Below are 18622 nucleotides of genomic sequence, written 5' to 3'. Positions count from 1 at the left end.
TACAGTGTGCTTCTTACGCACTAAAATGCACCGTGGGGTGCACTCAGGTGCCCTGCAGTAGCTCAGGCATCTGCTCATGCATTGTGGGGCCTTTTTACAGAGCGGCGGTAAGCACCACACGGGCTTACTGCTCGCTTTTCTGGGACTACCGCCAACCCAACGCAGCCGCCGGTGGTAGTCCCACTTCGACTACATGCCATTTCTGGGAGGAAAAGAAAACCCCCGGAAATGGCATGCATGGTGGTAACCTGGCAGTAATCGGACATTGCCGCACACTACCCAGCTACTGCCAGGTTAGTGCGGGAGCCCTTATCGCCACCTCAATGGGTGGCAGTAAGGGATCCCCGCAGCATGTTTACGTAATATGTTGCTTGATTTCACCTTTGCCATGTTAAAATTGTTTGTATATTTATATTTTGATGTTTTTTTTAAATATATTCTTACTGTGTCAATGAAACATTGTTTTAATTTTTGACCCTTATACATGTTTTTAGAGACTCCTTGTGGGCCAAAACACGGCTCGTGTCGAGTCCTGGATGTTTAATAGAGGTGCAAGTTTGTACATCGTCTGGTGTTCCTCCCTTTCTTTTGTCACCCTTGTTGTGATTGACTTGTCTTTGTGGCTACAAGGGTTCTGGTTCTTCTGTTCCATGAGCTGGAGCCATCTAGTAAGTCTAGACCAAAGCAGAAGCTACAAGCACAAAAACAGAGTAGCTGCAATAGGAATTGGCAGCAAAAGTGTTACCGAGCCAGTATACTGAGCAGCAGGGGCAGCTAAATAAATGCATGTGAAGCCATAAGTGAGGCACAAACTAAGGCCAAGTGCTGGAGGCCATTAACTCTGAGTTTCAGATTCAAGTACAGGAAACAATCTTTGGGGAGGACAGCACATTAGAGAGAGAAAAGGCAATCCAGCAGCTAGTTGCAGCAAATGTGGTGCTAATATAACAGCTTCCAGACTTGTAGTACAAGACCAGCACAAAATAAAACCGCCTTGGGTGAATTTCTTCATAAAGGCGGTTAATAAATCCCAATAAATAAATAATAAAATATGTCAGTGTACATGAGCACAGGGAGAAAATGGTGGTGCTGGAAAGCAGCATATAGAACATTGCAGAAACAGTTGACACAGGTACAGGCCAGGCATGAATGTGACAAGGGGTCAGAGCCAGTCTGGCTGCAGCCAGCAAGGCAATGTGAAACCCCAGATTTGGAACACTTAAACCCTGAGCAAGAAAACAGGACTTGTGAGCCATGAGCCCAAAAGTCCTGCCGTAGTAGGAGAGAGAGAACCAGCACAATGGTTGATGCAAGGTCTTGCAAAGTAAAGACTGCAAGTCTGAAGGTTGAACAGCTGAAAGGAAGAGTGCAAGTCCAAAAGTGTCCAAGTTGAAATCAAGGAGTGGATGGAGCTAGAGGGAGTCTGCAAGTCAGTTTTGACCATTTCGGACATTAATGGTGTTGTAATTCCCAGCACAATAGTTGTTACTAGTGTGAAATAAGTACAGAGGGAAATAATAAATTACCCAGCCAACGTTTGGAAGTTTATTTGCTATGTTACAGCAGCAGTGGAAAAAGAAAAAAAACTGTTTCGGGGTCATGTAGTAGAAGTTCAATGCAAGATTGAGATGGACAAGGGAGTTCCAAAAGAGAGATTGAGAGAAGTGAGCTACAGGGTGCCAGATCTGTGATGCATCAAGTAGAATGCAGCTGCATGAGACAGTCACCCAACTCAAGTTACATAGTAAGTGCTGCTGAAAGAGAGCAATCCAAGACTAATGTTGCTGTGTTTGAAAGGGAAGGAATGTTACGGCAGATTGTCTCTAGGTGCCCATTTCATGGCTCCAAAGAGTAGGGTGGTCCTGTTCAGATCTACTGTTTCTCTGTATCTAGCTCTGTGACCTCTCCAGTCTGCCTTTTTTCCAGTTGTTCTTCTTCCTGTTAGCCAAGCCTTGCTTTGGTATCGCTGAAGCCAAGCCTCGCTTAGGTCTCCCTGCTTCTGCTTCATTTCCTAATTGTGACATCATCAGCCTACTCCTTTATAAGGGCCCAGGGAGCTTTCCTGTGTTGCCTTTGCAACAGGTCTATTTTCCTTTTTCTTGTTGTACTGTTGTGTGATTCTGAGGGAACTGGTCTTGTTATGCTGTGCCTTTGGGCACAGCCTTGAGCCCTGTATGAGTGGTTTTGGTTTGAATCTGTATGGATTACTTCCCTGTTAGGTTTGCTCTCAAGCAAAGCCCTCTTCTGTTTCTCTGTGTGTGTTGTTCTGCTTTAAACCTGTATGGATTACTTCCCTGTTAACTTTGCTTCCAAGCAAAGCCCTGTTCTGTGTGTGTGGTTCTGGTTTGAACCTGAATAGACTCCTTCCTTGTTATCTAGGCTCTCCAGCATAAGCCTGTTCTGTTTCCTTGTGTGGTTTCCCTTGTTACCTTTCACCTTGTTACCTTGTTGCCAGCCCAGCTGCTTTCCTTGATTACTTTGCTTCTCCAGCCTAGCTGCTTTCTTCAATTATCTTGCTTCCATGCAGCTGTGTGTGCTCTGTCTGCTCTGTCTCTGCCTGCCTTTCCTTTCCCTACCTGGCTGTGGGTGCTGGCTGAGTTCTGGTAAGAACATTGTTTGTTTTTCCCTTTGTTTGCTTTAAACTGTTGACTGCAGTGTAAGTCTTGCTTCTTTCTGACTTGTATATTAGAAGCAGCCCTTCCCTTTAGCATGCTTTAACTCTTTGGCTGCTGTGTTTGTCTCCTGATTCTTGTGAGCATTTCCCCTTACAAGACTTGTGTATATAAAGGCAGCTTTCCCTGTTTGTTTGCTTTTCTCTTTGTCTGTAGTGTCTGTTATTTGACTCTGTGGCACAGCCTTATGTATTCTTATAAGTGGCTTCCCTTTACCTTTGAGTCCTGTATGGACAGCCTTGTGTATTCTTATGAGTGACTTCCCTTTGCTCTTGAGTGCTGTGTGGCATAGCCTTGTGTATTTTTATGAGTGGCTTCCTTTACCTTTGAGTCCTGTATGGCCAGCCTTGTGTATTCTTATGAGTGGCTTCCCTTTACCTTTGAGTCCTGTATGGCCAGCCTTGTGTATTCTTATGAGTGGCTTCCCTTTACCTTTGAGTCCTGTATGGCCAGCCTTGTGTATTCTTATGAGTGGCTTCCCTTTACCTTTGAGTCCTGTATGGCCAGCCTTGTGCATTCTTATGAGTGGCTTCCCTTGACCCTTGAGTGCTGTGTGGCACAGCCTTGTGTATTCTTATGAGTGGTTTCCCTTTACCTTTGAGTCCTGTATGGCCAGCCTTGTGTATTCTTGTGAGTGGATTCCCTTGACCATTGAGTGCTGAGTGGCACAGCCTTGTGTATGCCTATGGGTGGCTTCCCTTTACCCTTGAGTGCTGTATGGTACAGCCTAGAGGGTTCCTATGAGTGGCTTCCCTTTTTCATTGAGTGCTGTGTGGCATAGCCGTGAGTATTCCTTTGTGTGGCCTTGTCTTGAGTTTTTCTTGTGTGCTTTCTGTTTGAGTTCTCTCTGTGAGGTTTCTGGTTTGTTTGAGTGGATTGCTTTTTCGTTTAGCTGTGACTACTAGCGCAGCCTTGAGCGGTCTCTCTGTGTGGCACGCGTGGACCATTCTACTAGCACAGTCCTGTAATCCTCTCTGTTTGATTCTGTTTGAGTGGGTGGTTCTTCTGTTTGCTATGACTACTAGCTCAGCCTTGAGCTGCCTCTCTGTGTGGCACAAGTGGACAGCTCTTCTGTTTAGCTGGGACTACTAACTCAGCCTTGAGCTACCTCTCTGTGTGATTTCTGTTTGACTTGGTTAGGATTTTTAATTTAGCTGTGACTACTAGCGCAGCCTTGAGCGGTCTCTCTGTGTGGCATGAGTGGGACGTTCTTCTATTTAGCTGTGTCTATAGCACAGTCCTGTGCATCCTCTCTGTTTGAATCTGTTTGAGTGGATGGTTCATCTGTTTGCTGTGACTACTAGCTCAGCCTTGAGCTGCCTCTCTGTGTGGCACGAGTGGACAGCTCTTCCGTTTAGCTGGGACTATTAGCTCAGCCTTGAGCTACCTCTCTGTGTGATGTCTGTTTGACTTGGTTAGGACTTTTCATTTATAGCTGTGGTTCTAAGCCCAGTCCTGTGCTGCCTTCCTGTGTGGTTTTTTTATCTTTTACTTGTGGTTTCTACCATGTGAGTCTAAGTGGGGTTGTCTTTTCCCCTTCAGTTTCTTTGTGCTTGTGTGTAGGGTCTTTTGATCCCTTATTTGTGGCTCTGTTTAGTGCAGTGTGTGTGTGCACTGCTTGAGTAGTACTTGCTCAAGAGATTCCATTCTGTTTCTTTTCCTTTCCCTCTGGTATGATTCAGTTCCAGTTTGGCCATGAGGCCCATACGCTTGGACTCTGTACGAGTGGGTTCCAGATCGGCCTTGCGGTCTGCCTGAGTGGTCTATCTCCCTTTTCTGGTGGTGTTTGTTGCTTGTCTTGAGTGTGCTCTGTCTATATGCCATGTTTGGTATCTTGTTTGTATTCAGTGCCTGATTCGCCTCTGCTCTGCACCTCCCCAGAGGACTTGTCTACTGCAGCCTGGCTGCAGCCCAAGGGCTCACCATCCCGGGTTTCGTGACACCATTCTGACTTACAACTGTCCCCTCAGGCACATAGGACTTGATTCTATATATCACTCCTAAAAATTTGGTGCTGAAATGAAATTTGCTTAAGCATATTCTATAAAGTACACCTTAATTTAGGCATACTTTATAACATAAGCCCAAATTTCCACACAGTTTATAGAATATGCTGAGCACCAGTCCATATGACTAAATTTAGTTGCGGCCAATTACGCCAAGTAAAACTTGGTGTAAATCCCAACACCTAAATTAGGCGTGGAGTGGGTGTATTCTGTAACAGTTTGCATATATAGATACCTCCATGATCCACTCATTCCAAGCCATGCCCCCTTTTCAATTATGTGACTTAGAATTTACGCACACCACATTGCAGAATACACTTAGCAAATACTGTGCATAAAGTCTAATTAATGCCAATTAGTGCTGAAATTGGTTGTTAACATCCACAGTGATGATTAGCCTGTTAACCAATTAGCTTCTGTGCATTGTTAAGGAATACGCTTTGATTTCCATGTGGAAATCTCAGTGTGATATATAGTGCATAAGAGAAGAGAAGGGATAGAACATCTAGCAGATCTGATCCCAATCCTCTGAAAGGGAGAGCGACAGAGTAAAGCTTCTGCCAAGGTACTGACTTTATGGGGAAAGGATTTGAAAGCTAGGAGAGGTGGAGCTGGTGAGTGCTGATACCTTAAAGAGGCAGGAGATAAAACCCAATGGGACTGCTGATCAACTTGCATGTTCTAAGAGGAGGAAAGCACTGGGGAACATAGACCAACAAAAAAGGGACGGGATGGATAGAAGTATAATTGAAGAATGGGCGATCTGTTACTTAACAAAGAGAAAGTGAAGTGTGTAAAGTGCTGGGCTTACTTAATCCATGACCAAAACAGTCTGTCAGAGGAGAGAGGCTACTGATCAACATAAAGAAGAATAAAAACACCAGATAGGAGAGCATGGAGTATCGCATCTGCCAATCTGCAAGGAGGTGTGAAAAATGTATGAGTCTGAGGAAGAGAACACTTCTCAGAGGAGACCAAGAGTGGTGAACCCTTTGCAGATCTTTGATTCTTTTTTGGATTATTTCTGTAATTATTTCACTTTATTCTTATGAACTAGTCGCCTCATCAGGTTCTACCCCTTCTTTGCATATATTTGTACAGCATTGGAGAACCAATTAAATGGGGATTTTATAGAGCAGTTTCCCATCCACATTTCTGACTTTGAATTTACTGCTTGTATTTAATACTGATGAATAACCTTTAGGCCTTCCATTAGGGGACCCTTTAATAGTCTGTGTACTTTGGGAAAGAAGGCATTGGGAGATTTGATGTGTTTTAGCCACAGACTTTAAATACATTTATGCACTGCCTCAGGTGTAGCCCTCAATTCCAGTAGCTGAGAGGTCCACTACATACATAATTAAAAATGAATTATTAAATTTGGTATGAATGTCTACATTAGTTAAAGATATGGCTCAGATTCTTTCAGGAGGCTGACTCCATACTAGAGATGATAGTAACAATTTGTGATCTTGCCTCCTGTTAATTTTTTATATTAATGGTTCCCATTCCTGTTTTCAGGAGCTCCTGCTGCTTAGATTTTTAAAGATATATTCTGAAGTACTACCTCCCATGTATACAAATATCTTACATACATAATCTTTGTGGATATCCTGAAAACTCCTTATATGGAAGGATGTTCCCTAGTAGTAGTCTCATGTTTTATACATAATCCATTCTAATCCATAATTATGAATTTAGCTATTTGAGGGGCCCTTTTACAAAGGCGCATAGGTGCCTATACACATCCAACATGCGTCAAATTGGCACTACCACCTGGCTACCAAGTGTCCTGGTTGGTAATTCCATTTTTGGTGCCCACCCAAAACACACAGTAGAAAATATTTTCTATTTTCTACTGTGTGGCGCTTACCCGGCACTAATCGGCAGTTGACGTGCATTGAATGCTTTCTGCCTAGTTAGCACATGAGACCTTACTGCTAAATCAATGGGTGGCGGTAAGGTCTCAAGCCAAAAATGGACGCGCGTTGGTTTTAATTTTGCCTTGTGTCCATTTTCCGGCACACAAAAATGCCTTTTTTCCAGGCGTTCTGAGGAAATGGACCATCGCGCGTCCAAAACACACACCTACACCAGCGCAGGCCACTTTTGGGTGCGCCTTAGTAAAAGGGCCCCTGAGTGTTCTATTTGTATGTTCATATGTTTCATGATTTATTATGTACATTCTTGTTTTTTATGTTTGCAGTGTTTTCTTGCATGGTTAGTGTTGAAAAGAATTTGCAAGATAGTGATTGTTTGTTTGACCATTGACTGGTAGTTTTATGTCTTTTTAGACATTTATCATATCATTTTAATTACATTATCACTAATTGTATGTATGATGTTTGTATGACAGACTCCTGATGCAGGCTTTTGCCGAATGGACCATGTCGGGTTTTGGAATAAAGAATTGCTCCCTTTGATTTCAGTGTCCTTCTCACCTGTGGTGTAATACACTCTTCCTTCCTTGATGACCTTCTGTGTTGTTATTCCCTTTGACTTGTTTGTCATGTGCATTTAGGCCACGGAGGTATTTAAATGTCTTTATTATATCTCCCCTCTTCCACCTTTCTTCAGCGTATATATAGAGATCTTTAAGTCTGTCCCCATATACTTTGATGAACACCACTGACCATTTTACTAGGCATTCTCTGGACCGACACAAGGTGCGGTTTCCAGAATTGTACACAGTACTCTAAATGGAATCTCACTAGAGGCATTATACAGAGGCATTATCATGTCCTTTTTCCTGCTGGTCATTCTTCTCCCTATGCACCCAAGCATCAATCTGGATTTTGCCATCAACTTTTCTACCTGTTTGAATACTTTAAAATCATCAGATATGATCACCCTCAAGTCCTGCTCTTCTTTTGTACACAAAAGTTCATCACCCTCTATACTGTACTGCTCTCTCAGGTTTTTGTAGACCAAATACATGACCTTTGCATTGTTTAGCATTAAATCTTAACTGCCGACTTCTAGACCATTCTTCAATCTTCGCTAGATCTCTACTCAGGCTATCCACATCATGTTAATTTATTAGGATCTGCCATCTCTGTTGCGCAGCGGAGCCATGGCCATGGCAGAGGGGATATGCCATTCCTTCCAGGCTAGTAGAAGGGCCATACCTTCCGCTGCCCAGATAGAGATGGCAGACCTAGCAAATAAACAATCATCAGGGGCGTTTACCCTTTTGCAGATTTTTGTGTCCACCACAAAGAGACAAACCTTACCAAAAGAGCCCTTCTCAAAATCACTCACAAAAATGGTAAAAAGAGCCAGCCATGAACCAAAATCAGTGGCACACTATGGTAGAATCCCTTTCCTCAGAGTGAACTCCATTTACCATTACCCTTTGTCACCTTCTACTCAACCAGTTTCTAACTCAGTCACTTTAGGGTCCATACTGAGGGCACTCAGTTTATTCATACAGAATATTTATACAGAACTGTGTAAAAGGCTTTGCTAAAAAAAAAGCACACACACAGGCTTATTTTTGAAAGAGAAGGATGCCCATCTTTCGACACAAATCGGGAGATGGGCAGCCTTCTCCCAGTGTCGCCCAAATCGGCATAATCAAAAGTCAATTTTGGGCGTTCCCAGCTGCTTTCCGTCGCAGGGACGACCAAAGTTCCTGGAGGGGTGTCAGAAGCATAGCGAAGGCGGGTCTTGGGCGTGCCTAACACATGGGCGTCCTCGACCCATAATCGAAAAAAGATGGCGTCCCTGAAGAGCACTTGGATGACTTTACTTGGTCCTTATTTTCTTATAACCAAGCCACGAAAAGGTGCCCAAACTGACCAGATGACCACTGGAGAGAATCGGGGATGACCTCCCCTTACTCCCCTAGTGGTCACTAACCCCCCTCCCACCCTGAAAAAAAAATGTTTTTAATATTTTTTGCCAGCCTCAAATATCATACCCAGCTCCATGACAGCAGTATGCAGGTCCCTGGAGCAGTTTTAGTGGGTGCAGTGCACTTCAGGCAGGCGGACCCAGGCCCATCCCCCCCTATCTGTTATACTTGTGGTGGTAAATGTGAGCCCTTAAAAACCCACCACAAACCCACTGTACCCACATCTAGGTGCCCCCTTCACCTGGTAATGGTGTACAGTTGTGGGTAGTGGGTTTTTTTTGGGGGGGGGAGGGTTGGGGGGCTCAGCATACAAGGTAAGGGAGCTATGTACCTGGGAGCAATTTATGAAGTCCACTGCAGTGCCCCCTAGGATGCCTGGTTAGTGTCCTGGCATGTCAGGGGGACCAGTGCACTATGAATGCTGGCTCCTCCCATGACCAAAGGGCTTGCTTTTGGTCGCTTCTGAGATGGGCGTCCTTAGTTTCCATTATCGCCGAAAATCAGAAACGACCAAGTCTAAGGACGACCATCTCTAGGGATGACCTAAATTTCAAGATTTGTGCGTCCCCGACCATATTATCGAAACAAAAGATGGACGCCCATTTTGTTTCGATAATACGGGTTTCCCCGCCCCTTCGCCGGGACGTCCTGCGAGGACGTCCTCAGGAAAACTTGGGCGCCCCTTTTGATTATACCCCTCCATGTAAGCACTCTCCCTCAATCTAACTATCTGGTCACCCAATCAATAAAATTAATAAGATTCATCTGTCAAGACCTAACCTCACTAAAAACATCCTGCCTCAGGTCCTGGAATCCATTGGATTCCATAAACCGCACTAACTTCTGTTTTAGAAACATTTCCATTAATTTACTCACCACAGAGGTCAGATTAACTAGTCTATGCTAAATCTTGTTTAGTTTTGGTGACTCATTAAAGGGCCATTTTACTAAGCTGCAGCTAAAATCTGGGCTTTGCACATGCTAAAGCCAGACTTTCCTGAGCATTAAGCCCATTTGTAAGGTAGCAGTATTGAGGCTATTTTATTTATACATAGATAGATAGATAGATAGATAGGGTTTCAGGTGAGTTCCCACCCGGACAGTTGCCACCAGACATTTCCCGCCCACCAATTCCCCCCCTGAGACAATTCCTCCAGGGACAATTCCCACCAAGGACTCCCCCCCCCCAGGTCATTTCCCACCCTCCCTAGCCTTTGTTTTGGTTTTGGTTTTTTTTTTTTTACTGACTATAGCTTCTTTCTTGTATTGAGTCCCATAAGTCCTGGTAATTTGCTCTAAATCATAATCAGTGTGCCATTTTGAAGTGCTGAACTAGGTTGAAACCTAGTTTTTTTTTTTTGTTTTTTTTTTGTGGGGGGGGGGGGCATTGCCTGCATATGTGGAAGGGGAAAGAGATGTATAAAAGATAATGTTGAGGGGGTGGGGTGTGTGGGGGTACTGCCACCCCCAAATGATCTGGAAGAGGAAAGGGAGGGAGATTACATGTCCTAGTGTGTTTTGCATTGTTTGGGTTTTGGGTGGTAATTGTCCTCGCTGGTGTGGTGGGAATTGGTTCAATGGGAATTGTCCAGTTGGGAATTGGTGGGTGGGAACTGTCCAGGTGGGAACTGACCTAGAACCATAGATATACATTTTTTTTCAGGTCCTGTGCTAATTTTTTCATTTGCATCCGGGACTTGCAAAAAAAATTAATGTGGAAACACTTGCACGTCTCCTGTATAGGAGGTGCTAAGTGCTCTCACTATAAGTCAGCATTATCCAGTTAATGCACATTAATGTGAATGCACTAGCTGAATAATGCTTCCACGCCCATTCAGTACTCATAACATGCCTCACCCAAAATGTTTTTAAAAAATTCAATATTAGCACGTGTTGACACGCTAATTACTCAGACACACTTTAACATGTTTTTCAGTAAGCCTTTTCTCCCACATTAAGCTTGTGTTAGCACTTAATTTAGTAAAAGAATCCCTATATGTTGAGGATTTTTAAATGTTCTGTATACTGCATAGAGCAGTTTTGGAGATGGCAGTTTATAAATGTAATCAAATAAATTCAGGTACTAGACTTTGCAATAAGGGGTAGAGTGGTAAAGGCTAATAAATTTGATATTCCACCTTTCTGTGGTACAAACAAAGCAAAGCAGCTTACATTTCTTATATGCAGGTATTTTCTCTATCCCTAGTTGGCTCACCACTACCGCAGCAGCCTGATGGTACTTCCCACCCCTAGCACTATTTTTGTAGTGCCGGAGTGTACCCAGTGGTAATCGGGCAGTGCCATGTGCTGCCTAGTTACTGCCAGGTTATCGCAGGAGCCCTTACTGCCACCTCAATGGGTGGCAGTAAGGGCTCCCTCCCAAAATAGCCACGTGGCAAGTGCTTTACTTGCCGCCCAACCATTTCCGAGACTTCCCTTTTGCCAGCTGCAGTAAAAGGGGGCCGTGGCATGTGTGTAAAACACACGCCGATGCTGGCCCCCTTTTGCCGCAGCTTGGTAAAAAGGGCCCTGAATTTTTGTACCTGGGGTAATAACGGGTTAAGTGACTTACCCGGGATCATGAAAGGGAGAGGAGCAGCCCCATGCCATACAGTGGACAGAAAGTGGTCATATAGCATACTGGTGCATACTGCTCCTTTTCAAAAGGAGTAGGACTCTTCTTATTAGTGTTTTATGTACCCTGACCTGAATATTTTAGATAATCTTATGATGTGAGACCAAATCATAATAGATACATTTAGTATGTGCATAAATAATAGAAAATTGATACACAATTGGAACATATTTTAATTGGTCTACTAATAGCTTGACATGCTATAAAATTACTTTCTTTCAATATAGAAAAGACACCATGAGAAAATAACATTAGTTGAAGAAACTCTAATAGATATAAATGATACCTTTCAAATCCTAATGAATCTATAAAGACACAAATTTTCAAGTCTACTAAAGTCCTTTCCTCCAAGAAGTGAAGTTAATGTTCTTTATATCAGAAAGAAGGATACAGACAGTAAATATTTGACAAAGTTTTTTATTTTTTATTTTATTGCATTTGTATCCTACATTTCCCCACCTATTTGCAGGCTCAATGTGGGTTACATAGTTTTGTTAACATTGTCATTCCAGGATATCAGAAACTGTTAGTATTGTGCAGAGAATAAGTAAGGGAAGAAAGAAGAAGGAAGGAAGTGATTAGGGTAATTATAGAAGGTGGGCCATTTAATGCCTGTTGAAAATGTGGTAAAGTTTTGCACTTACCTCACATTAGATATAAAAATTATCACATGGTAAGTGCAAAGCCTGTGTAGTAACTGCTGTCCGCCATCCGGTTACCAGAGGAAAAAAATACCACATGGTAACTGCAGTTGCAAATACCATGAATGCATTTGGCACCTCCTTAAATAGCATCCCATTGAAAAGTGTCTGCATTGTATATGGGATGAAGGTGTTCACATCTGGAGTGTAATTTTATACAAGGGCACTTAGGGGCTCCTTTTACAAAGGCACTCTGAAAAATGGCCTGCGGTCGTGTAGATGCGTGTTTTGAGTGCGCACAGAAACATTTTTCAGCGCACCTATAAAAAATGCCTTTTTAAAATTTTTGCCAAAAATAGACGTGCAGCAAAATGAAAATTTTGGGACTGAGACCTTACCACCATCCATTGACCAAGCGGTAAAGTCTCACATGGTAACCGGGCAGTAATGACCTATGTGCGTCAAATTCCACTTGGTGTGCGCCCAATACGCGTGTCCGAAAATAAAAATTATTTTTGGACGCGCGTATCGGATGCACGGCAAAAATGAAATTACCGCAAGAACCATGCGGTAGCCGGGCGGTTACTCCATTTTGGTGCACGTTGGGCATGCGTAGACGATTACGCGGCTTAGTAAAATGGCCCCTAAGGTTATAAAATACTAATACTGATCCACCAGCAATAGTAGCTACATTCAAGGCATGGACATTAACCCCCTCATTCTATAAACTTGTGTGCACAATTTTGTGAGTAGCATACAAAATTTGTGCATGCTAATAGAAAATAGTGCCAGTTATATAACTAATGTAATTGTGAAAATTGCTTCTAAGGGCTTTATCCTATAAAGTTTATGCTCCTAAATTTACGCTCCTAAAATTTACACTCCTAAATTTATGAGCCTTGCAGCCATTTTAGGGGGGAGCCCTTACTACCACCCATTGGGCAGCACTGCCTAATTATCGCCGGGTACACTCCAGCGCTACAAAAATAAATACGTTTTTGTAGTACTGGAAATTACTGGGCGCTAGGGCTGGGAAGTACCACTGGGCTGCTGCGGTAGCCTGGCGGTACTTCCTGCAAAGCAAGCGGTAAGCCCACATTTGGCTTATCACCGCTTAGTAAAAGGAGCTCTTGGACCGCCAGATAACCGAGGGGTAAAAGGGACACTCAGGGAAGACAAAGCCATAGCGAAGAGATTAAATGAATTCTTTGCTTGGGTCTTCACTGAGGAAGATTTGGGAGAAATGCTGGTGCCAGAAAAGATACTCAGCTGATGAGTCAGAGAAACTGAATGAAATCTCTATAAACGTGGAAGATGTAATAGAATAATTTGACAAATTGAAGAGTAGCAAATCGCTGGACCTGATAGAATTGAAAAATTGTCTTGTAGAACTACTTATTTATTAGGATTTTGAAGGACTTCACTCAAGGTGGTGTACAGTAACAATAAATCAAACATAAGCAATAGATAATTACAGCAGTAAAAATATTCAAATAACAATACAAAGTATGGCATAGAGGGAGGGGCATAATCAAACGGGGCCGGCCATCTATAAGGGCGGCCATCTCTAACGCCGGCCCCGTCAAGTGGCGTACCCGACTCTATTATCGAAAGAAGATGGCCGGCCATCTTTCGTTCAGATAATACGGTCGGGGCCGACCAAATCTCAACATTTGGGCCGCCCTTAGAGATGGCCGGCGTTAGAGATGGCCGGCATTGGTTTTCGCCGATAATGAAAACTAATGCCGGCCATCTCAAACCCAGCCAAATCCAAGGCATTTGGTCGTGGGAGGAGCCAGCATTTGTAGTGCACTGGTCCCCCTCACATGCCAGGACACCAACCGGGCACCCTAGGGGGGCACTGCAGTGGACTTCACAAATTGAACCCAGGTGCATAGCTCCCTTACCTTGGGTGCTGAGCCCCCCCAAAACCCACTACCCACAGCTGTATAACAGTACCATAGCCATTAAAGGGTAACGGGGGGGCACCTACCTGTGGGTACAGTGGGTTTCGGGTGGGTTTTGGAGAGCTCCCATTTACCACCACAAGTGTAACAGGTAGGGGGGGATGGGCCTGGATCTGCCTGCCTGAAGTGCACTGCACCCACTAAAAACAGCTCTAGGGACCTGCATACTACTGTCATGGAGCTGGGTATGACATTTGAGGCTGGCATAGATGCTGGCAAAAAAATGTTTATTAATTTTTGGGGGGTGGAAGGGGGTTGGTGACCACTGGGGGAGTAAGGGGAGGTAATCCCCGATTCCCTCCAGTGGTCATCTGGTCATTTAGGGCACATTTTTGAGGCTTGATTGTGAACAAAAAAGGACCAAGTAAAGTCGGCCAAATGCTGGTCAGAGCCGGCCTTCTTTTTTCCATTATCGGCCGAGGCCGGTCATCTCTTAACCACGCCCCCATCCCGCCATCGGTACACTTCCGACATGCCCCCTTTAACTTTGGCCGGCCCTGCAATGGAAAACAGTTGAAGCCGGCCAAAATCGGATTTTGATTATACCGATTTGGCCGGCCTTAGGAGAAGGCCGGCAATCTCTCGTCGGGGTTACGGCGGCCGGCAGCAGCGGTAAAAAGCATGCAGGCTCGGCACTTACTTCAGTTTTCCCTTCTCTGTCTCTCAGCTCTGGTCCCACCCTCATTTCCTGTTTCTGCAAGGGCGGGACCAGAGCTGAGAGACGGAGAAGGGAAAACTGAAGTAAATGCCGAGCGTGCACGCTTTTTACTGCATGAGGTAAGTCAGGATGACTTTTAAAATTCGGAGGGAGGGGGCCTGGAACTGGAAGGGAGGGAGGGAGGGACGATGACCCTGGAACTGGGAAGGGGGGGATGCTGGAACTGGGAGAGAGGGGGGACGGACGATGACCCTGGAACTCGGAGGGAGGGAACGAACTTCCGGTGGGTGAATATTATATGCAGCCTTCCCTTCCCTCCTAGGGCGGGGCACTGAGAGCGAATGTGAGGCCTGTGGTTGGTCCCTTCTCCTTCTGACTTTGCGTTTCTTTCCCTGGCGACTATACAGAGTTCCCTCGAGGGCAGGGCGATTACGAACCCTACGAACACTACACGGCTTCACTGCCACGCTGCCATGGAGTCAGCTTCAGAACGTTGGAAGTGTGAATTATTATATTAGATACACACTTCAGCTCTATCTCCGTCATAATCCCCAGAATTGATATTTTCTTTATCTTGGGTATTATCCCTGTAACTTGTCTACTTATCAGCAACCATTCTGCTTCCCTTGCATGTCTGTGTATTGAAAGGAAGCTACTCCTGGCAGGGAAACTGGGCATCCTGCAAAAGACAAGTGTTCCTTATTATTCAACATGTACTGTTATACCAGTAGTTCTTTATTCATTTGCCCTTTTGCAAGTAAATATGTGCCTGAAACCGTGTTCATTTGTTCACTGTTCTTTTCCAGTGGTTGCACTGAAGCTGACAGCTGCTAATGTCTTTCTCTAGTCTTGATTAGTGGTGATCATAAGGTCCATTAAAGCCCCATATTTGTTCTGTAACCAGCTGGGTCATGAAATTATTTAGCAATCAATTTTGAATTCTTTTTTAGCCCTTACTGCTTTTACAGTTCTCATTTCACCTGGGTGTTGGATGATTAAATTGCTCCATAATTGCTGTTCTTTTCATCTATGCTTCAAAAAAAAAAAAAAAAAGTTATAGAGCATTTTGGAAATCATTTACATAGGGAGGGTAATTTTCAAAGTTAGGTTCAATGAAGTAGTGATTTACTTCTAGAAAAGGGCTTTTATAAAACAGCTTGCCACATATGTGACTTAAAGTACACACTTTTCACATACTTTTACCCATTCTAGGAGGGGCTCTTGGCAGTGGCATAGCTACAGGTGGGCCGGGGCCCACCCACTTAGGGCTCAGGCCCACCCAATAGTAGCACATGTTTAGCAGTAGCTAGTGGGGATCCCAAGCTCTGCCAGCTGAAAACTTCCCCCTGCTGGTAACAAAAACGCTGCTCTCCATGATACTGGCTCCTGCGCATGCTCAGTTTTCAGCACATTCCTGCTGCAGACTACCAAAGTGGAGAGAAGCATTTTCCCACCAGTTGAGATATTTTTTTGGTGGGAGGGGGAGAATGCTTGGTGTCCACCCACTTCTTGACTAGGCCCACCCAAACTCTGCTGTCTGGCTATGCCCCTGGCTCTTGGGGGTAGGATTGGTTAGGTTTCAAGCTTTGTACTTGGTTTTAAATTGTCAAAAGTATACATGCATTTTCCTCAGAAAACGTACCCAGAGTATCAAGAGTATTAGGTGTTTTAATGGACTCATCTTTGACTTTTGAGCCTCAAGTAAATTCAGTTGTTAGAAAGTCTTTTTTCTTTTCAGTTTGAAACAATTGTGATTAATTCGATCTAACTTTCATAAAGATCATTTTAGGGTGTTGGTTCAGGTGATGATCATGTCAATGCTGGACTATGGAAATGCATTATATACAGGGTTGCCCACTAAGCTTACAAGAAAATTGTGTATAATTCAGAATATGGCAGCCAGACTCATCATAAATCTAAGTTTATCATGTGACCCCTTTACTGGCAGAGCTACACTGGTTGATGGTTGATGCTTGAATTAGATTTAAAATCTATTGGTTGGTTTTTAAAACACTGGCTGGTGAAGTTCCCAACAATTTTCCTTTATTGATCAATGTTTTGGGCACCCAGTCTAGGACTTGTGGTAACGAACATTTGTTATCTTTTCCATCTAGTAAAGGTATACAGTTTAAGAAGATTTATGCTGGATCATATTGCTATTTTGCGGTTATGCAATGGAAAGCTTTACCATTGACTATTTATCAAAGTATGTCTTATAGTGTATTTAGGAAGAATTTGAAGACCTGGCTTTTTTGAAGCAATTTCAAACTATACATTATGTGATGTGTGCTTTTTTTCTTGTTATTTTGTCTTTTGTTTTGATGATTGTAACCTGCTCTGAACCCTACTGTTATAGGGATTTTGTGGGTCCATACTCCGGCCCGGATTGGATATGATATATTCCAGGAAGGGTAGCTCCATTTGCTTGAAGAGGCACTTTTCCAGTTTGGCATATAAAATGATTCTCTCGCAGGCATTGCAAGACATGCTTGACCTGTTCCCAGTGTAGAGCGAGCATCTTAGAAAAAATTAGGATGTCATCCAAATCTTTATTTTTTTTTAAACTTGATATACCACACACCTTTTCAGATCTGAGCAGTTTACAAACAAATATTCAGTAAAAATTAAAAAAAAAAACATTACAATTAAATTAAAATAAAAAAGGAACTCCATTGTTACAGGAAATACCTAACACATGTACACCAAAAAAATCATTCATTCTATCATACGCAATCATAACTACTACTAACATAATATAATATACTCAGTGCAAGCTAGATCTCCTGGGACTCTAAACTGAAAGCCAGCTTTAAAAAGTGTGTTTTTAATAAAAGTTAGGGCCTCTTTTACAAAGGTGCACTACTGATTCTTGGTGCAGCAAATGAGAGAAAGCCCATTCAATTCCTATGGGATTCTTCTAATTTGTCACGAGGGAATCACTAGTGGGGCTTATGTGGAGGGGGGTCAGGAGGGTGCAGGGGGGGTCACTAGGCCACCAGGGCCATCTTTTCTTGATGCCGGGGGGGGGGGGCTCATGAGGGTATGGGGGGTTACTAGGCAACCAGGGCTATTGATGCTTGGTGTGGGAGAGTCAGAAGAATGCGGGGGAGTTACTAGGTCACCAGGGCCATCCTTGCTTGGTGAGAAGGGTCACGGGGGGGGGGGGTGGAGAGGTAGGGGAGCACAATCAGGCAGCCTTGGCAGCTGCCTGCTTGTACTTCCCTCCTCTCTGACAGCTCCAGAGCAGTCATAAAATTAGCTCGTTAGAGCTAGGTGCTCTGGAGCTGTGCATTGCCTGGAATGCTCATTAAAATACTAATAAGCTCATTTTGGGGGGGTTCTGAATGGCTGCTAACAGCACATGTTAGACTATGGAAAATCCCTTTGTGCATTACTTGCTAAATAACATTTGCTTTAGACAGGCTAGAATTAGTCTAATAAAAACGTTAACATCAAGGTAAGCTTTGTGCATCAGGCCCATAGTAGGAACCAAAAGAGTAGCAAAATTCAGGTATATCTAGAACAAACAATAAGGAAATTTTGGTAGCATAAAGAGGAATGGTAAGACCATAATAAAACCTGTAATAGCAGAGTAGGCAGGCACAGTAGAAATGGGCAGAATGGGTAGTATTTATCTACTGACATCTGTATTTAAGCTTCTTTATTGTATTTGCTCTGATCTACTTGCAACCTTGCTGACACTGCCAGGTTTTTGTTTTACTCTTACACTCTCACAATCTCACTCTCATACATCACTATAATTGGTTACACTGCCATTTCATTGCTAATCTCACATGCTGACATTCTCTAACCTGGTATGATGAAGCCTCAAAGCAGCCACTATTCAAGGATAGGATGAACCTAGGCAGGGTGACAAATATCTCCAAACCAAGAATCAACCTTGTCATGATAGGAAAGATACTTTCTTATCTTTATCTAATGATTTAGGTGGAAAGCATCATTGGTAAATCCAATTGAATGAACAGACCATTGCCTCTGGTGTAAAAGGATTTGTGTCTCCATTTGTCACAAACAAGAAAAATAAATTACTGCTAGAGTCTAGAGCTAATTCTGTGCACTCTACATAATTGTTGGGGCATAGATAGACTCATGGTGTAATGGAGCAAAGCCGAGGATACTGACATGTTAACAATAGGGTATTAACTGCTGAGTTGCTTTAGGCACAT

The 18622-nt window shown here is 43.5% G+C and overlaps 1 protein-coding gene across 2 annotated transcripts in view; it reads left to right on the top strand.

The window, feature by feature from the left end:
- LOC115471125 (heparan sulfate glucosamine 3-O-sulfotransferase 1-like) overlaps positions 1 to 18622 on the top strand; it is a 227376-nt gene that overhangs the window by 147548 nt on the left and 61206 nt on the right. The window lies entirely within an intron of this gene.

Source organism: Microcaecilia unicolor, chromosome 5, assembly GCF_901765095.1.
Source record: "Microcaecilia unicolor chromosome 5, aMicUni1.1, whole genome shotgun sequence".
Classification (NCBI taxonomy): domain Eukaryota; kingdom Metazoa; phylum Chordata; class Amphibia; order Gymnophiona; family Siphonopidae; genus Microcaecilia; species Microcaecilia unicolor.
This window is presented reverse-complemented; position numbering and strand designations above follow the sequence as displayed.